Below are 22,315 nucleotides of genomic sequence, written 5' to 3'. Positions count from 1 at the left end.
CATACTCTAGGTTTTAATTTCAATGCTTATCAGTCATGAAGTTACAGAGGATTGCCCTTTTCCTTGACAATACTTCGCCTTTAGTAAAAGGTGACCATAGTAAGTTCTCTTAATGCTGGCTGTCCTCATTTCCTACAGGACTTATGTAAAGTACAGGCATGTGAAGTTAACCTCAATAATTACACTAGATGAAGTTATGTTCATTATATTAATCTCTATTTAATAAAATGAACCACAATACAGTTGAATTCTTTCATATCACTTTAAATCAAGCCCTTAGGACATTAAATGAAGCAATGAGTGGAAATAGTATGTCACTGAAAAGCAAAGCTACTGTGTAGGGCACAGCAAAATCGTGTACCCTCCTACCTGTAACATAACGATGAGGATGTGTTTTTGATGCATGTGTGCTACGTATACACAACATAAGTGACAAATCACCTACCATCATTCTTAATTTAAGATTGCCTATTAATCCATGAGATTTAACTGTCTCTGAAGACCTAAAAATTTCAGTATTGGAATAAGTTTCGGAATAAGTTCCTGCCTTAAGTTATCTGCTTCAGTAATTTCATTAAGTTAGGTGTCTCCATTTATGCATAATTCACTGATAAATACCTCAAATTGGAAAGTTATTTTATCTTCAGTGTTCAGAATATTAAATAAAGATGGTTAGGGCAATAGAGATTATCTAAAGAGAATATAAAAGACTTTGCATTTCATAGTGTCCGATAAAAATAATCTAAATTTCTAAAATGGCTAAACTCGATATTTGAAAAGAAGATGGATTCAATCTAGCCACAGTGAGGAGCTGCAAGAATCAGTCAACTGTGTAAACTAAATAAAATCTTTGTCTAAAACCTGTTCTTATAGTAAAGCTTACCAGGGTATAGTGGGCATCTAGCCAGCAGCAAAGAGGAAGCGAAGAGAAATGCAAGGAAAGAAAAAGTAATTCACTAAAACAAATTTACTGGAAACCTTTGGGCAGCTGCCAACCAGGATGAAGGCAAAGCAGAGAAGCAAATTATATCCACACAACTTTAGCAATTGAAAACAGAGTTATAAAAAAAGTAACAACCTTTTTCAAATGATTATTAGAAGTCTCTATTTTGGAATACAGTATAGGTTGTCTCCAAAGTGGGGAGAGTGAGGGGAAACAGCTGCGATGTTTCAAAATATTTGAATGTTTTATTTAAAACCTGCAACATGTTTTCCCATAAACATTATATAAAAAATGGCAGGTCATCATGCCGAAAGCAAGTTCTATTTCATCGATGGTGCACACAATGGATATGATTATCTGTACATTTCCCTCTGGGTGTAATGACATATCCTGGGGGGAGTGCCTTCCCATTTCCATCTTAGAAGACCAGATCCGCTTGCCTATTGCGACAGAGTACAAGGAGAATTTCTGCTAGGGGGGAAAATTTTCTATGGAGAGTTGTCTTCAGGACATGTATCAATTCCCTACAAGGTGGGATGTGAGAACAGAGGAGGCGATACTGGGCATTGTTAGTGGTTGCCATGGGGTGATGCGAGTTTAATGTTGAAGAGCATGAACGAGATATTCAAAACCAGCTTCATTTTATCAAATGCTTTTTCTGCATCTATTGTGCTCATGTGGCTTTTGTCCTTCATTTTGTTTGTGTGGAAAGAAGGAGTCAAATGTCCTTTCGCCCTACATTTGACCCTTTCCACCCTTCACTAACCATCAGTCCCCTTCTTTCTGGTAACCACTGGCCATTGTCTGTGTCTGTCAGTTTTTTGTCTGTTCCTTTGACTTGTTGGCTCATTTGTTGCATTTAGTTTTATATCTCACATATGAGTGAAATCATATGGTTCTTGACTTTTCCTGAATTATTTAGCATGATATTCTCGAGATCCACCTGTGTTGTTGAAAAGGGCAATATTTCATTTTTTCTTATGTCTGAGTAGTATTCCCTCACATGTATGTCCTGTATGTTTTTTATGCAATCATCTATCAAAGGACACTGGTTGTCTCCCTGTCTTGGTCACCATGAATAATGCTGCAATTAACATAGGGGTGCATGTATCTTTATGAATACATGTTTTAAAATTTTCAGATAAATACCCAGGACACATGTTGCTGGGCTGAATATTTTTAGGAGTAATAATATGTGCTGAAATTTTGTCTATTTTGTTGTTTTGACAGGGAACAATTTAAACTTTATTGATTTTTGTTTAAAAAAATATTTATTTATTTATTTATTTTAGAGAGAGGGGAATGGAAGGAAAAAGAGAGGGGGAGAAACATCAATGTGTGGTTGCCTTTTGCATGCACCCAACTGGGGACCTGGACCACAACCCAGGCATGTGCCCTGACTGGGAATTGAACCAGTGACCCTTTGGTTCACAGGTCCACACTCAATCTACTGAGCTACACCAGCTAGGGCTATTATTATTTTTTTATTTGATAAATCAGATATGATAAAAAATCATTGTCAATGAAAAATTTTGTTTCTTTTGAATAAGAAAATATAGATTTTGGAATAAAAACATGTATAAATTATATTAGTTTTAGGGTAAAACCAAATAATTTATTTTGAAAGATAAGTTTAATTAGAAAATAATTTGATATTTTTAATATTGCTCTATACCACAACTTTAAAATTATGTAAATGATTTATTGGCCTATATTTCCAGTTTTAATTATGATCATCATAGTATACAACGTGTATCCAGACAGTATTCAGCCATATAATATGAAAAATAGAGACATTTGTTGAAGATACAAGATACTAGAAACATTGCACATAGGACAATGCCTCAGTCCCCTTCAAAGTAAGCACCTTGGGACCTCACACAGTTCTCCCAATCACCAAAGGCTGCCCTGTCATATTTTCCTGAATCTCACTGACGGTCTGAAATCTCTTCCTTTTCAAAGGTGATTTTTGTTTTGGGAAAAGCCAAAAGGGACCAGGCGCCAGATCTGGGCTGTAGAGGGGGCTGAGTCACTTGGGTGGTTTGATGTTTCTCAGAAAAACTCTGTGTGAGATGTGATGCAATTGTGGGTGCATTGTCATGGTGAAGCTGCCAATCACCAGTTGTCCACAGCTGTGGCCCTCTGAATCATCCGACTAGTTTCCACCAATGAATGTTAGAGCTTAATGGCAAATTTGATGCAGATGTGTTGCTCTACTCCCTCAATCATTTTGAATGTGATAGCCACACAATACACATGCTCACTTAACAGCATCTACCACCTCCCTGATTAGTACAGTGAATCAGCCATTGTCCACACATATACATCCCAGTCCCCTCTCCTTGGCTGCCAGGTTACATGAATGTCTCACAACCTGTTTTTCTTATATTAACAATGGCCGGGCTGTTTCCAGACAGAATTCGTACACCTGGACTAAGAAGATGCTTTCTACAATTCCTCTAGAAAGTACAGTAGAAAAAAAATATTATGATGATTATTATTCTGTAAGAAATGACATGCCAAATCTTAATCTAATTATTTCTTTATTATATTTATTACTAATATTCAAAATACTTTATTTTTTAGTTTCATATGTATTATCATTTAGACAAAATGGCACTAGTGATAAAATTTTACTACTAATTTATCTTAAAAAGCAGTTCTCTCTTAATTAAGAACTTTTTTTAATTCTTAATTTAAAAAATTTAATAACTTACGCACCTTCGTATTCTTTTCTGCTAAATATCTTTCATTCAACACATTGAAATAACTGATTGATTTTTTTCTCCACTGGAAAAGAAAAAGTATACATATATGAAACTAGACAGACTCTAAGGACTTTTTTTTAAAAGGCAGAAAATAGACACTTAAAATTATTGAATTCTATTTAAGGCTGAATTTTATAATTTTTATTATTACATAAAATTAAATAATGACAGAATGCCCAGCATACCCCATGGTATACAGTATAACAGTAGTAACAGACGGATGTGGGCCATGTTAATGTTATTTTCTAGCCTCTAGAACTTCAAGTAGATAATGCATTTGACCCTCTCAACACAGCAGACTCACAATCCCCAGAGAGCACTTTCACTGGCTCGTTAATCTGTGGCTAAGTATTAACCTGTGCACTGGTATAATAAAGATCAAGTTGTTTAAAGTATCTTTGGTCCTAGTTTAATGCATAAATACTTCTGACAACAAAGATAAAACCAGAAAATACCCAGAGGTATCTAAGCAACTGCAGAGTGAAGATAAAATTATTCAACTTAGTGGAATTGCTGAATTTAAAGCCAATATAGAAATTTTTATCAGTTTATCCTGAAAGAAATTGAAAAAATGTAGTACTTGAAATAATATATTGTGGAAGATGAAGTGCTTAACTTGCCGTTATGGGTGTAGCTGTCTGTGGACTTACTTCTGCAATGCTCACTAAAGAGAGAAAGTAAATGATGAATCTTTCAGAGATATGACTGCAATTCTTCAAAAGTATCTTCAAAGTCGCTGCTTACTGTGTATTTAGTGTTCACAAACATTTCCAGATTTCAGAATATTAACCATTGTACAAAGGTGCAAATTTGGGCTTACTGAAATATATATGATTTGTAAATAGATACCAATCGTCAGGTGGAGAGCACCGGAGCTTAATAATGCAAAGATAATTATTATCAGAAAATGAATTGTTTAATCTTATCTTTATGAAAATGCATAATCACTTTAGGGTACATAGAAATTAAGAAGTCAGATATTTGATCTATGCATCTACTTAAAATTCTCTCCTGCTAGTTTTATTAATATATATTTTTCTGTCAATTGCATTTAACCAGGCATTTAAGCTATCATGCTTCCCCCTGTAGGTTTTCCAATTCTCAGGATATTATTTAAAGACAGACTTTAGGAGGCCTATCATGATTTGCCTATGCTGTTACAAATGAGAAGCTCATTGTGTCAGTCTGCAGGAGATGGGCAGGTAAAGTAGCCCTGCTGCTAACAAGCCACACTTAATAGCCAGGACTTCCTTCCTGGTGAGACTTGGCCATTGGTGCCCAGGATACAGCTTAGGTGGCTAGGCACCCACTCCCTTTGGCTCTTGGTATCTTGCTCACGCAAAACCCATAGTGAGCTTCTCCACTGCTTTTGGACATGCTAATTATATTGGATTCCTAGGGTTGGCACAACAAAATACCACCAACTGTGTGGCTTAAAAAAACAGAAATGTATTGCCTTACTTCTGGAGGCTAGAATTCTGAAATGAAGGTGTTGGTAGAGTTGGTTCTTTCTGAAGACTCAGAATTTCTGAGTTTCTGGTGATGGTGGCAGTCCTTAGTGTTCCTTGACCAGTCATGGGTGTTGCCTTGGATGGATATTGCAGTATAGCCTACACTAATGACCTTGTCTTAACTTGATTACATTTGCCAAGACCTTATTTTCAGGTAGAGTCACACGTGCAGATCCTAGAGGTTAGGGATTCAATGTGTCTTTCTGAGGGAAACAATTCAACCTCAACAGTAACCTTCAGACTTATATCATCTGATCACATTCCTCCCCCTCTTTCTTGCTCAAGGGCACTCCTCCTACATTCCCCCTTTCCCTCAATGGATATATGCAAAATTGTTTTTGACAAGCTCAGATTTCATTTTAAAAAAACAGTATATGTAAGAAGGAGAAACTGATTTAGGGGTGGATAATGAACATAAGAAAAAAGTTTTAAAAACTTTAAAGAGCATCTGATTGTTAACGTAGAGAAAAACATGTTTGCATGAAATAAAATGGCACTTGCCACTTACTAGTAGTGATCCCAACTTTTAGAGAAATAGCTTACTAATCATTTATCTACATAAAACATGGAGTGATGAAAAATTAAAAGTTGAAATATGATAAACTATTTATGGATATTAACTAGATTAAAGTAAGTATTTTGTTGAACAATGTCTAGTAAATAGAATGAATATAAGATTTTCACTTGAAAGGAAGTCATGTTTATAATGTATATATGAGAGACTTTCTGAGATATCATATTCAAATATGTATATATTAAGTAAATCAATCTATTAACAAATATTTCTTGAATACCAACTATGAGATAGAGACTATTCTAAATGCCAGAAATGTAGAATAATTTTTAAAGAAAATAATTTTCACATAGAGCCTACATCATAGCTATTAATATTTTGTAAAATATAAATTATATAAAATGATATGAGCTAAGAAAGTATACAGAGTATTCCAGGGGTCAGTGAATTGTAAGTTTAACACAAAAAGTGACAGTTGAGCAAAAATCTAAAGAGATTTGAAGGAGTATGCTTTGGGAGTATCTGGGAGAAGTTTAAATACCTTGAAGATGGAATGTGCCTGGAATGTACAAGGCATACCAAAGAAGCCAACATGGATAAGGCAGAGTGAGTGAGACAGTAAAGGTGATAATGTATGGGGCAAAGGGTCTTCTTGGACACTCTAGGGATTATGCTTTAGACTTTGTGGGAGTTACAGAAGCCAACAGAGGGCTTTGAGCATAGAAGTAAAGATTTTCATTTCACAGGATTGCAAGGTTATTATGGCTACTTTAGTGAGAACAAGCTTTAGGAGGAGGAGCAGAAATATTGAGATATGTTAGGAGGCAATTGCAATGATCTCGAGTAGGTAAGAGATTATGGTGGTTTAGAAGGAGGTGTGGTAATCTGAGATGATAAGAATGCATGTGGTATAAATATACTTAAAGGAGGAGACAAAGGAATGTGTGAAAAGACTGAATTTGTGGCACAAGAATAAGAAAGAAGAAAAAAATTAAGATTCTTGGCTTAAGCAACTTAAAGACCATGGTTGACATTATACAGAATTAAAAGTTGTGAAAAGAATAGGATTATGGGGGAAACAAGTAGTACAGTTTTAGACATGTTAAGTTTGATATGCCAATTTTACTTCCAAGTGGATGTGTCAGGCAGTTGGAAGTAAATGTGTAGCTCAAGAGAGAGGTCTGGGGTATATATATAAATATGCTAGTTGTCAGTGCCTACAGATAATTAAAACCATGGTGCTAAAAGAGATAGATATTCAAGGAATTTCATATAGAAGGAAAAGAGAAGGGTTTCAAGACCAAGCCCTTGAACTATAAAAGATGGGATCTCAAGAGATAGAAGAAGGAAAAGAAGGAGGAGGAAGAGGAGGAGGAGGAGGAGGAGGAGAAAAAGAGGAAGAAAAATCTACAAAGGATAATGAAAGTGACCATCCAGTATGGAAAGACCAAAAGTATAATGGTATTACTCTGAAAGGCAAGTGCAGAAAGAGCTTGCAACTGGAGGAAAAGTGTGGTCAAAGAATTGATTATTGGATTAAACTATTTTAAAACAAATTTGGTAGAAGCAGCTTCAGTGGCATGATACTATCAGAGTGGGAGAAATGAAATTTGAGATCATAAATATAGGCAACATTCTCAAGGAGTTCTGCTGCAAAGGCTAGTATATTGGAGAAATGAGATTGATATCAATAAAACTAAAGGGTCTGGATTTTACCTTCCTTGCCATCTTGCAATTTTGCTTGCTGAAGTTTCATGAATGATGGTAGAAGGCCAACACTATTGCATCAGAGATAAAAGATCGTTTCTTACTCATAGCAACAGCAACAGCCATAGTTTCAGCATTTTTTATGTCTGTCCTCTGAACCCCAGCTCCCACATATAGTGACTTGAGTTACAGAAGTCTGAGTTTGAGGGACCTGAGTCCTCCAAAAAAGGGTCTAGGAAAATCTTCCCTTTACTCTGGCAGAGGATTCTATCTCTGTTGTCTAAGACTGATTCCTATACAAATATCTTTCAAAAAATAATATGCTTCACTTTGCAGAATGTGCACAAGTATGATAGGCTCACAGGAAATTTGTGTTCTAACCATTTTCAGAGAATTTTCCTTAATGAAAAAATTGACTGTATCTTTGTATGCTGACAGAAATGATTAAATACAGAGGGAGAAATGTATGATACAGGGAAAAGGACAATTTTTAGTGATATGCTTGAGTAGGCACAAGTACATGAAATCTAATGTGTAAGTGAATACTTGGCCTCAGATACCTCTAACAATAGACCATTCACGGTGACCAGATGAAAGGCAGAACACATATTCACACATGCTGATAGTGGGCTATATGTGCCCTCGGGAGTTGGTGGAAGGTCTCTTCTGATTGCTCTTACTTTTCTCAGTGAAATAGAAATCAAGCTAAACTTCTGAGAATGAGGATTGGACACAAAGCAGAAGAAGTTTTGGAGAGAGAAGGAGAGATGAAAGGGCTACTTAGGAAATGTGGAGATGTAAACAGAAACTCTAGATATATTTAGAGCAGACTCAGCTACTGCTGACACAATTACTATTATAGGTACCTTCTGTGTACCCCCCATGCCTACATTCTATGCATCTTTAGCTTGCTCTCTACACATTTTATCCCTTTTCTTTTTTTTTTTTAATTGTTGTTCAGTTACAGTTGTTCTGATTTTTCTCTCATTGCTCTCCCCTGCTCTGCCAAACCCTGTTCTCCCATTCAATCACCGCCCCCATTGTCCTTGTCCATGGGTCATTTATACATGTTCCTGGAATTGACCCTTCCCCTTCTTTCCCCCATTATCCTTCTCCCACTTCCTTTCTGGTCACTGTCAGTTTGTTCTTTATTTCCATGTCTCTGGTTCTATTTTGCTCCCTTTTTTTTTTATTATTAGGTTCCACTTATAGGTGAGATTATATGGTATTTATCTTTACTTCCTGGCTTATTTCACTTAGCATAATGCTCTCCAGTTCCATCCATTCTTTCATGAAGGGTAGGAGTTCCTTCTTTCTTTCTGCTGTGTAGTATTCAATTATGTAAATATACCACAGTTTTTTGACCCACTCATTTTCTGATGGGCACTTAGGCTGTTTCCATCACTTGGCTATTGTAAAATGTGCTTCTATGAACACTGGGGTGCATAGGTTCTTTTGAATTGGTGTTTCAGGATTCTTAGGGTATAATCCCAGCAGTGAAATCGCTAGATCAAAAGGCAGTTCCATTTTTAGTTTTTTGAGGAAATTCCCTACTGTTTTCCACAGTGGCTGCACCAGTCTGCATTCCCACCAACAGTGTACTAGGGTTCCCTTTTCTCCGCAATCTCAACAGCATTTGTTGTTTGTTGATTTGTTTATGATGGCCATTTTGACAGGTGTGAAGTGGTATCTCATTGTGGATTTAATTTGAATCTCTCTGATGGCTAGTGATGCTGAGCATCTTTTCATATATCTTTGGACCCACTATATGTCCTCTTTGGAAAGCGTCTGTTCAAGTACTTTGTCCATTTTTTAGTTGGATTGTTTGTCTTCCTGGAGTGGAGTCATGTGAGTTCTTTATATATTTTGGAGATCAAACCCTTGTCTGACATATCATTGGCAAATATGTTTTCCCATATAATTGGTTCCCTTTTCATTTTGCTGATGTTTTCTTTAGCCATGCAGAAGCTTTTTATTTTTATGAAATCCCATTTATTTATTCTTTCCTTTAAGTCCCTTGCTCTGGGGGACATATCAATGAAAATATTGCTGCATGGGATATCTGAATTTTCCCTGCCTATGTCCTTGCCTAGGACTTTTATGGTGTTACAACTTATATGTAAGTTTTTTATCCATCTGGAGTTTATTTTTGTGTGTGGTATAAGTTGATGATCTAGTTTCATTTCTTTGCATGTACCTGTCCAGATCTCCCAACACCATTTGTTGAAGAGGCTATTTTTACTCCATTTTATGATCCTGCCCCCTTTGCCAAGTTTTAGTTTATTGTAGAGATTTGGGGTTACTTATGGGCTATCTTTTCTGTTCCATTGATCTATGTATCTGTTCTTATGCCAGTACCAGACTGTTTTGATTATAGTGGTCTTGTAATATAGCTTGATATCAGGTATTGTGATCTCTCCTACCTTGTTCTTTCTTTTCAAAATTGCTGAGGCTATTTGGGGTTCTTTATTGTTCCATATAACCATCATCTTAACCCCAAAACTAGATAAAGTCACAATAAAGAAAGAAAACTACAGGCCAATATTGCTAAAGAACATAGAAGCTAAAATACTCCACAAAATATTGACAAATAACATCCAGAAATACATTTAAAAGATTATACACTATGATCAAGTGGAATTCATCCCAGGGATACAAAGATGGTACAATATTTGCAAATCAATTAATGTAGTACATTACATAAAAGGAAAGACAAAAATCATATGATCATATCAACAGATTCAGAAAAAGCACTTGATAAGGTACAGCACCCATTTATGATAAAAAACACTCAGCAAAGTGGGAGCAGAGGGAGCATACCTCAATGTAATAAAGGCCACATATGATAAACCTACAGCTAATATCATACTCAACGGACAAAAACTAAAAGTTTTCCTTTAAGATCAGGAGCAAGACAAGGATGTCCACTTTCACCACTTCTATCAACATAGTATTAGAAGTCCTAGACACAGCAATCAGACAACAAACAGGAATAAAGGCATCCAAACTGGAAAGGAGGAAGTAAAACTGTCATTGCAGATGACATGGTAGTGTAAATAGAAAACCTTACAGACTCCACCAAAAAACTACTTTACCTAATAAGTGAATTTGGAAAAACAGCAGGATACAAAGTCAATATTCAGAAATCAACAATGAAATATCAGAAGCAGAAATTAGGAATAAAATCCCATTTACGATAGCAACAAGAAAAATAAAGTGCTTAGGAGTAAACCTAACCAAGGAGGTAAAGACCTATACTCAAAAACTGCAGAACACTGAAGAAAGACATTAAGAAAGACACAAATAAATGGAAGCATATACTGTGTTCATTTTATACCTTTTGTTAAGTTTCAAATTGAATTTAGTAACTAGGAGTACCCATGACATATTTCACAGATATAGAACAAACATTTCAGAAATTCACATGGAACCATAAACGTCCCCGAATAGCTGCAGCAATTTTGAGAAAGAAGAACAAAGCAGGAGGGATCACAATACCTGATATCAAACTGTATTACAAGGCCACGGTAATCAAAACAGCCTGGTACTGGCATAAAAACAGGCACATAGACCAATGGAACACAACAGAGAGCCCAGAAATAAACCCAAGTCTATACGGTCAATTAATATTTGACAAAGGAGGCAGAAGCATAAAATGGAGCAAAAATAGCCTCTTCAACAGATGGTGTTGGGAGATCTGGACAGCTACGTGCAAAAAAATGAAACTCGATCACCAACTTACGCCATACACGAAAATAAACTCAAGATGGATAAAAGACTTAAATATAAGTTGTAACACCATAAAAGTCCTTGAGGAAAACATTGGCAGGAAAATCTCAGACATTCCACGTAGCAACATCCTCACAGACACATCCCCTAAAGCAAGGGACATAAAGGAAAGAATAAACAAATGGGACCTCATCAAAATAAAAAGCTTCTGCATGGCTAAAGAAAACAGCACCAAATTACAAAGAGAACCAACAGTATGGGAAACATATTTGCCAATAATACCTCAGACAAGGGCCTGATCTCTAAAATATATAAAGAACTCACAGGACTCCACTCCAGGAAGACAAACAACCCAATTAAAAAATGGGCAAAGGACTTGAACAGCCACTTCTCCAAGGAAGATATACAGAGGGCCCAGAGACATATGAAAAGATGCTCAGCATCACTAGCCATCAGAGAGATGCAAATTAAAACCACAATGAGGTACCATCTCACACCAGTCAGGGTGGCCAACATAAACAAATCCACAAACAAATGTTGGAGAGGATGTGGAGAAAAGGGAACCCTAGCGCACTGTTGGTGGGAATGCAGACTCGTGAGGCCACTGTGGAAAACAGTATGGAATTTCCTCAGAAAACTAAAAATGGAACTGCCCTTTGACCCAGCAATTCTGCTGCTGGGATTATACCCTAAGAACCTTGAAACACCGATCCAAAAGAACCTATGCACCCAAATGTTCATAGCAGCACAATTTACAATAGCCAAGTACTGGAAGCAACCAAAGTGCCCATCAGCAAACGAGTGGATCCAAAAACTATGGTATATTTACACAATGGAATTCTATGCAGCAGAGAGAAAGAAGGAGCTTATACCCTTTGCAACAGCATGGATGAAACTGGAGAGCATTATGCTAAGTGAAATAAGCCAGGCGGTGAGGGACAAATACCATATGATCTCACTTTTAACTGGAACATAATCAATAGAAGAAAAAAGCAAAGAAAATATAACCAGAGACATTGAGGTTATGAACAATCTAACAATAGCGGGGAGGGGGGGGCAGGGACAGTGGGAAGAGGGGATTTCAGGAACTACTATAAAGGACACATGGACAAAACCAAGGGGGAGGGTGGAGGTGGGGGAGGGAGGTGGGTTCAGCTGGGGTGGGGTGGAGGGACGGGGAGAAAAGGCATACAACTGTAATTGAATCACAATAAAAATTTTTAAAAAAACAACTAATGCTCACCTTTAAAAAAAAAAAGAATTTAGTAACTATGTAGTCACTGTAGGGGACTGAAGAGAAGAAGAAAAGTTGTAGCTATATTTATTATTCAGACTATTACTCTCTCACAGAGCCCTTTAGTTGGCTGTGTCTCAAGTGAAAGTCACTGCTTCTCTTAAGACAGACTTTTCTTTCTTTAGTTCCATTAATTTTTACCTGCCCTTTGCCTCTCAGGCTTAGGACTATTAAAGTATTTGTTACCACCAGTCCCGGATGACTGCACTGTCCCTTATGGTTATTAAACAACTTGCGCACACCTTCAAATCAGTTTTTGTTTCTTACCTGAAAAAAATTATGATTTAAAGTATCAGTGTATGAGTGTATGATCTCTTTCCTATTGGACCCTGAATAATAAAATTATAGATACTATTCACCTGACATTTTGTTTACTGAGTACATGAATTTATAGAGGTTATTTAAAGCTGGAATGAGTCCAGTTATACTAGACTTAGTGGCTCCCCACTATCTAAATCATGTTAATCTCTGATGTCCTCTGGTAATCCATTCATTCTCTCTATGATTTTCTGCATATTCGAATATGCTACTGTCCTTCCGAGACAACTGCTCATTCAAAGTCATTACAGGACTTGTGTTAGGGCGGCATGGTAGCAAGCCTCCACTGAGACATTTGTTAGTTTTTCCAACTGCCTTCTTGCCCTTTCTAATTAATTACAACCTACTTTGAATGTAACTAAAACAGATTTGCTTCCCTCATATTTGCCAAAATGCATCATTCTTCTTAAAACTTTCTTTCGACATGTGGCAAGATAATACCACATTTAAATTTGGCCATCTAATCTTTCAAGTTCTCTCTTTGCATCCTTCCTAATGGATTCTTTTAAAAATATGTTATTGTTTATGCTATTGCAGTTGTCCCATTTTGATTCTTTATCTTTAACTTCCAACCTCTTCCTGTCTATTCTTCCTAACCATTCTTCAAAATTTTAATTGGAAGACATGTTAGGATTCAAAGTTGGAATATTTGGATTTGAAACCTGAGATATGCTACTTCTGTTTATTGGTGCACATTATTTAACTTCTCTGAACCTCTGTTTCCCTCAATAATAATAATAATAATAATAATAATAATAATAATAATAATAATGCTTTTACATAAGTGGTTTTATAACGATTATATATGATAATCTATGTAAAGGATATATTACCAAACAGGAATACAATATATACTTTTCTTTTCTATGTCTCCTTTATTTCACAACCTATGCAGCTAAACATTAGTATAATTTATGAATGGCATCTATAATATCCATATTTTACAGGTACCATAAGTGCATCACTAAAAATTGAGGAAGAAATGTAAAAGAAGCCATGTTTCTAATTAAAATGCCGTATTTATATTTTGTTACTACAACCTAAACTGGTATGTGCTAGTGAGAGAAGAATACAGGATATTCTTGCAACTAAGTAAGCATCTGAGGACGGTAGATATTTTAACTTCAAAATCAAATACAGTGCTACATTAAACTAAGAGGAATTCTTTTTGATGAGATGAGAAAGAGAGCATTGTCAAATACATGCTAAAAAATATGACTTTAAATTTGAGACAGAAAACTTTGCTTTGAGCTGCGTGTGCATAAAAGATAAACCAGCACGGAAAAGTTGTCTTTTTTGTGTATCGGTGTTTAAGATAGCATGCCATGGTTCCTTTTTAATACTGTGCGGTGCCAAATCATCCCACTGTACAAACACCAGCTGAGGTTTTTCTGAAATAGCAATGCAAGGTTTGACTTCAAAAAGCATAAGATTTCATTCTATACATAGAAAAAAACTTCCTAAAGGAGTGGGGAAAAAATGCCGAGAAGTTCTACCTCCATGTTCATACTTCAAAAACAAGTTCAAAATGAATAATTCTATTTATTACTGAAACAGTAAGATGGGTTCAAGAATACTACTGACTTACTTGGATTATGTGTATAAATTGAACGTGTGTGCCAAAATGGTCAGATTCAAAATGCAGACACTGCTTTTCCTCAGCCATGGTTTCAGAGAAAAGTTTTCAGGGTCTAAGTCGCACTAAAAGAAGTACTTAGAATCTATAAATAAAATGAAGAACATTCTTCTGTTTATGCTCATTCATATTTTATGAGGGCATAAAATATTCATAAAATTAAATCAAAGTATTTAATTCTGATTATATTATTGGTTTATTATTTTTATTGAGGTTCTGTTCTGGAAAGGGAAGTTATCACTAATTGGAGTTTTTAGAGAAGATATAGGAAAATATATAATGCCACAAAAAGAGTTTTTTGTTCATTGTAATCTAGAGATAATAATCCAAAAATACTCATTAAAAATGGTAAAAATACACATGATTTTAAGATAATTTAAAAATAATTTAGTTTTATTCTTTATTTTCCTAACAAAATAAATATTTTATATATTGAAATAGAAGCATTTAACAATTTCTAGGATGCCCATTTTATCTCATTAGAATGTAATTCCAAACCCATGATCCTGACTTCTTATTATCTATCAACAATCATGTTTAAATTCTCATAGTGTGAAAGGCACTACTTTTCCTGTGTATCCTTCTCCTTCAAGTAAAGAAACATTCTTCAATATCTAATATTTTCTGGAAAACTATACTTTTTATGTTTAAATGATAGTTAAATAATCCTTAAATACTTATGCCTATAGAAAATATTTAAAAGTTGTAACAGTCTTTTACTTCTAAATAGCTGTGTAATGATGTGAATGACACTCATTTAGCTGAGTTTTAATTAATTCATTCACAATATGAGGGACATATCTAGATTACCTCTTAAGTCTATTTCAGGTAAAAAAAAAAATCAAAGAACAGAGGGGAAGAAAGATCATTTCATAGAAATACAAGCCTTTAGATTTTGTAATATGGAATATGTTTATTTTATTTTATTTTATTTCTTTTTTCTGCCCCTCCCTTACTCTCCTCCATCCTACCTACCCCACCTCCCACATTCAATTGGAATATATTTTTAAAGAAGAACTTTCTAAATGTTTTAGACAGTTAATTTTTTTTAAAGTCCAGTTTTTGATTATTCACAGTGAATTAAAAAATCTAGCCGTGACTGAAAGCAGAAAAGTTTATTGAAAGTCTTAAAGAAAACTAGGCCTCAGAATCTCTATTTCTGCACCACCATCCTACCTCTACAGCCAAAATACTGTTCTTGACACCTGCCAGGAGGAGACAGGATACTTATGGCTGGAGAGATGTCTGTTATTCACTGAATCATCGCAGGGATCACATGAAAGTCTGCGTACTGAAGAGCCTGTTGATCCTTCTGCTGGCTTCATAGGTGAGCCGCTTGTGTAGACACCCAGGGCTCATACTAAAAAGGGTTTTACTCTTGGTTTAATGCTATGCCCTTACTTTTTAGAACTTCTTAATAATTTTTGAACACATGGTTCCTAATTTGTTTACCTGGTCCTGCTTTTCCTGCTTGTCTCCCAAATATTGATAGCCAGACTTTGGATGTTAGTCAGGTGGTCACCTATCTTCTTGAGGAGTTTCACCTCCTAGTCCAAGAAACGGTTCTCCAGGAAGTCACAGAGATAAGGGTCTGTGCAGGCAGAACCCAGGGTGTACAGATTCAAAAGAACCTGGTTTGGGTTCTTTTCCAAGACCAAGGCAGCTTCCATGATGTCCTGAGTTTCACCCTACTCATCTTGGGAAGGCTTCACCAAGTTCTGAAGAGAATGTGGCCACCACGCTGATTTTGCAGCTTTAAGAGATGCTTGGCACCTTCGAGCTTCTTCTCCGTCAACTCTCAGAAGTGGCCCATGCCCTGCAGAGTCACATCACCACAGTTGAAATAGAAGCTTAGAGAGAGGTAGGTGCAGGAGGCCCGCAGATGCAGGTTGGCCAGGTGGTTAACAGCGGCCTCCACCTTGAAGGAATAATTCTGATGAATGTGGGAGCTCATGGTTATTCATCGATGAAGAACTCAGGTCAGAAAAACGGAGTTGGCTGGTCTCAGAGGCTGAAGATGGCTGAGGTGGTTCCAAAGGTGGTGACTAGAAAAAAGGTTGGAGGGTAATTGGAAAGAAGGGGCGTCTCTAGGTCTGTTCCATCCAAACCCTATTGAAGCAATAGACAGATCCCAGGTCTGCCGAGAGCATTGTCAGCAACTGCTAAAAAATCTTCATTATAAGCCATATCAGTTAAAATTTTGTAAAAAATGGCAATAAGCAAAATATCTTAGAGAAGTTGGCAAACAAAAAGAGAAAAGAAGATCATTAGAAATAGAGCTGTCATATAATTTCTTTTTTTAATTTTTTATTGTTGTTCAATTATGGTTGTCCTACCTTTTTCCCCATTGCTTTCCCCTACCTCATCCCCCACAACTCCCACAGTCAATCCCTTTCTCATTGTCTGTACCCATGCGTCCTCCCTCTATTCATGTTCCTTGATTTGCCCCTGCCCCTTCTTTCTCCCATTATCTTCTCACTCGTCCCTTCTGGTCACTGTCAGCTTGTTCTTTATGTCCATGTCTTTGGTTCCATTTTGTTCATTTGATTGTTTTATATATTAGGTTCCACTTATAGTTGAGATCATATGGTACTTCTCTTTCAAAGACTGTCTTATTTCACTTAGCATAATGCTCTCCAGTTCCATCCATACTATAGCAAAAGACAGGGATTCCTTTTTTGTACTTCTGTGTAGTATTCCATTGTGTGAATGGAATACACTCAGTTTATTGATACACTCATTTACTAATGGGAACTTAGACTGTTTCCAGCACTTGGCTATTGTAAATAAGAACAAAAATAAAAAAAAATTTAAATGAGATAAAATCTTGAATATTCTGAGGGAATATGATTATTTGCTTCCTTTCTTCAAAGGTAAAATATCAAGCAAGAACATGAGAAGCAGGGAATTAAATTAATCATAGTACGTTGAACAAAAATTAAAATATAAAAATAAAAAACAAACTAAAATCATACCAAAATTGAAATAAAATTTGGATACACTATGTAGGTGAGCTGTGAGTTAAGACTGAAAATCATAATAATATAAAAACTAAGTATGAGCTGAGCTAAAAATTCTAATCTAATTTAATGGGAATATAGCAGGGGAAGAATGTTATTTGAGAATGGATATGAGAAAATTTATTTAATGTTAATATCTAATGTAGAAATGTCTACATTTGACATAAGCAATAGAAAATAATGTCTCAAACTGAAAAATAAAAAGGACAGAAGAAAGACAAGAAGGAAGGGAGGATGAGAGAAAGCAAAGTAAGAAGAGCATATTCTAACTTAGTTTTTATTGTTGAAAATATGACAGATGCCCCAATTTTAAACCCTATCTTTCAGATCATGGATAAAGATAAATTTTAAAAAAAAGAAAAAACTATCAGTGTTTGGCTTACCTAATCTCCTTCTGCCTGTTTAAATTACACTTAGAATACAACATTTTCCCATATCATTTCATATGTTGTTTATATTTATTACTTTAAAACATTATCAAAATTGTCAGTCAGTGGATCTTGAATTCACAAATTTTTATACAACAACCACCACTATAAATATGGGTACATAAAACAGAATCATCTAAATCTACTCTTATATAGAGAATTTATAAGGTAAAACTGTAAAGCACTTTTGAACTACTCTGAGTGCTATTATAAACTAAGTGCCGTCTTTCTTCATTTCACAGACCAGGGTCACTTAAAAGTCTACAGTTGAGGCAAGGTTTCAGTCCTGTCCTTCAACTGAAATAAAAATCAGATTTTATTTTATGGATTAGTATTTTGATGTATTTAGGAGAGTAAATACCTGGCATTCCCCTTAACATATGCCAATAGCTCCACATATGTTCAAAATAGTGATATAAAATAAACCAACAGAATCAATCAGCCTATGTCATTTTGAATCAAGAGATGATCTGCTGCTTTGCTATGCTGCTTTTACATAGATCTTCAGTTACAAAATCAATTTGAAGAGCCTCCTTTAAATATAGAAAAAAAAGAGAGAGAGAGTAAGAAACACAAAAGAGAACGACTATAGACTAAGCAATAGCAAAAGTTCAAGAACTGAGCAGAAAGACCAAAGAAGTAACCTGATGTATAAGAGAAGTTTACTATCTGGTAGCCCGAAGTAGACTGGCTCATCAAGAGAAACCTTCTATTAGTTATCTTCTTAATATACCATAGAGGCTTTTGCATGTTGGTGTGGTGAGCTTCAAAATCAATCATATTCTCACCAATGAAGGATTACTTTTACTACTGCTTTGATAGCACCTCTGGGTGAAGACTGAGTTTAATGACAACACTTTGTCATAAAGAGGGAGTTCTGTAGTTGGAGAAAGGCAGAGTAGCGTGGTTCAGGTGTGCAATTTCCACTGAGCTAACTTAATACAAGAATGTAAGTAGAAAAATTTCTATGCAACAAAAGCAAATCTAGTCTTCATACTCTCAGGTATCAGCATATCAGAAGACTTTTGGGAGCACCTGAATGGCAGACAAATCAAATTTGTCTCTTTAGGAAGAAATTGAGCAGCACATAGTGTATGTCTCATATTAAAAAAAAAAAGAAAAAAGATCCATGTGGCCTAAAATCCATATAGTTGATGACAAAGCTGATGTTTTATTTTGGGGAGAAAAATGTGACTTTTAATACTACAATAATGAAGATTGTGGTGCTATTGCATGCAATTTATCTAGAAATAGGTTTATCTGTACAACCAATAATAGTGATAATAATAATATGTCAGCAATAACAATTATAATAAAGCAGCACTTTATTTTGGGTTTCCTTCATTTTTCAATCAAATATATAAAGGCTCCACGTCTTTTACCATGGTTTGCAAATAAAATAACACTATTGGGAAGCTATATGGAGTTACAGAGCTTGTTAAGTATTACAGAAACTTCCCAAAGCCCCAAATTGTGGCCTAATCAAGAAGGTCAACTAATTGAGTTGCTCTAAGAAAGCTTTTTCTCAATTCATCAGTTGCAAGCTCTCTTTGTTCTTCTTTTCCTTTTTATTTGTTTTAAATTTCTGGCTAGTTATTATAAACATTCAAGTCCATGGATCCTTTTCCTCTTTTGCACTCACTTTTTATAACAATAACTTCTTCCTCTGTGTTGACATAAATCACTCGGAAAATAAACCCGTGATTTTTCAACACTGCCTGGTAATCTTACTACTTTTCTCTGCTAATCCTGGTTTTCCACTCTTTTCGAAGCTGACTTAATACTTTCACTTGGCCCACTACTTCCCTCACAATGATGTCCTCACTTTTAGCCTACGAATTTCCATTTTCTGATAATTCATTTTAAAAAGTGTAAGGAGATGCCGTGGCCAGGGGCCTCAGTTGGTTGGAGTGTTCTCCAGTGTACCGAAACAATCCTTGGTCAGGGCACGTGCCTGGGTTGCGGGTTTGATCCTTGGTTGCGGATGTAAGGGAGGCAGCTAATTAATGTTTCTCTCTCACATCGATATTTCCTTTCTCTCTCTCTATAAAATCAATAAGTATGTTTTTGGGTAAGGACTAAAATAAAAAACATGGAATTATTATGCAAAAGGTATAAAAACTCACACTACTCAACCTTAAAAAACAAAGAAGCAAACAGTCAAATTAAATAATGGTCAGAGGGCCTCAACAGACACTTCTCCAAACAGAACACACACATGGCCAATTATGATAGGAAGAGATGCTTAACATCATTAATCATAAGGAAAAAGCAAATAAAAGCCACAATGAGTTATCATCTCACACCTGTCAGAATAGCTATTATCAAAAGTTAACAAACAAGTGTGGGTGAAGAGGTGGAGAAAAGGGAACCTTGGAACACTATTGATGGAATTACAAGTTAGTGCAGTCACCATGGTAAACAGTATGGAGGTTCCTGAAATTATTAAACACAGAACTACCATATGAGTACACATTTCCATTTCTGGGTATTTATCCTAAGAAAATAAATACACTGATTTGAAAAGATATATACACCCTATGTTAATTGCAGCATTATTTACAATAGCCGAGATATGGGAACAATTTAGCTGTCCATCAATAAATGATAGATAATGAAAATGTGAGTGTGTGTATATATATGTGTACACACACACACACACACACATATTCCCATACTCACAATGGAAGGTTAGCTGTAAAATAGAATGAAATCTTGCCATTTGTGACAAGATGAATTGACCTAGAGCATATTATTCTAAGTGAAGTAAGTCAGACAGAGAAAGAAAATAATGTTTCATTTTATTTTTATCTGGGATCAAAAAAAAAACAAATCAACAAAACAAAGCGGAAAGACTTATAAATATAGAGAGCAAACTGAAGGCTGCCAGCAAGGAAGTAGGTGGAGAGATGGGTGAAGAAGGTAAAAGAGAATTAGCAGGTACAAACTTCTAGTTACAAAATAAGCATGGGATATATTGTGCAGCACAGGGAATACATTCAACAATACTGTAATAACTTTGTGTGGTGATGGATGGTTACTGGACTTATGATGATCATATTATAAGGTATACAAGGAAGTCTTTCTGCAGAAAGTCCAGCCATTGTTAATAGAACAAGAATGGTTTGTGAGACAGCCAAGGTGAGTGGACTGGAATGCACATGCGTGAACAATGACAACTTCACTGTAGTCAGTGGGGGTAGTAGATGCAGTGAGTGAGCACATGTACTGTGTGGCTGTTGCATTCAAAATGACTGAGTAGAGAAATGAATCTGCATCAGATTTTGCATTAAGCTTAAACATTCCTCTGTGGAAACTACTCAGATGATTCAGATGGCCGCAGCTGTGGGCAACTGGTGAGTGGCAGCTTTATCATGGCAGCACGCCTCCTCCTGCGTCACGTCTCATGCAGAGTTTTTTGGAGAAACATCAAATCACCCAGGTCACTCAGCCCCCCTACAGCCCAGATTTGGCACCCTGTGACTTCTGGCTTTTCCCAAAACTAAAATCACCTTTGAAAGGGAAGAGAACTCAGAATGTCAATGAGATTCAGGAAAACATGATAGGGCAACTGAGGGCAATTGAGAGAACTATGTAAGGTTCCAAAATACCTACTTTGAATGGGACTGAGATGTCATTATCTTATGTACAAAGTTTCCTGTATCTTCTTCAATAAATGTCTCTGTTTTTCACAGTACATGGCTGGATACCTTCTGGACAGACCTTGTGTATATGTTGAATCACTATCTGTACAACAAAAGTGTTCTTTGTCAACTATACTTTAACAATGAGCACACCAACAAAACAGAATTTCTCAGTTGGGACCTTCTCATCTTCCCATGTGTTCAAAGTCACCATTTGAAAAAATGAAGAAAGTGTCCATAATTGTTCTGGATCCCTTACCTTCTCATCACCACCGACTGGCTCCTCACTTACATTTCCTGCTCTATTATTATCTGCTGTTTCTTCCCTGAGTCTATCCATCCACAGAGAAAATGGAAACTCTGCTAAAGCCATTACGTTTTTTATACAGGCAAATGCCAAGGAGTTTCCGAAACTCTGAGTTCACATGCTACTTTTTCTTACTATTTTTCAAACTGACATTTCCCTGATTGGATCTCTGGCCTTTGACTGACTTTAGTTCTGCTTCTCTAGCTGTAGGAATCTGTCTCAGACTGAATGGCCCCCTGTGGTCAGTTGAGTTTTGTTATGTCTCTGGATAGTTTATTTTGCAATAGAAAAATAATATTTTTGCCATGTATCCTCTCTACGTTTGTCCTTCAGCAAACAGCCATTATCCCATAACTTTCTTAGGTCAAGAACATAATGTATCTTGCTCTCCTGGAGATGGTCTGTTTTTTTAAAAATTTAATTTGTAAAAATTGTTTCTTTTTTTTCCTCAATGTTTGCCTCAGGGGCATGAATCTCATTTTCATTGATACAACCT

The 22,315-nt window shown here is 35.9% G+C and overlaps 1 pseudogene; it reads right to left on the bottom strand.

Annotated features, from left to right (window-relative positions):
* LOC112310371 (phosphatidylinositol-3-phosphate phosphatase MTMR7 pseudogene) overlaps nt 1-21,885 on the bottom strand; it is a 100,664-nt pseudogene extending 78,779 nt beyond the window's left edge.
* Nucleotides 21,886-22,315: the final 430 nt, after the last annotated feature.

This window comes from Desmodus rotundus, chromosome 13 (genome assembly GCF_022682495.2).
Source record: "Desmodus rotundus isolate HL8 chromosome 13, HLdesRot8A.1, whole genome shotgun sequence".
NCBI classification, from domain to species: domain Eukaryota; kingdom Metazoa; phylum Chordata; class Mammalia; order Chiroptera; family Phyllostomidae; genus Desmodus; species Desmodus rotundus.
The sequence above is the reverse complement of the archived record's forward strand: the minus strand, read 5'-3'. Positions and strand labels throughout refer to the sequence as shown.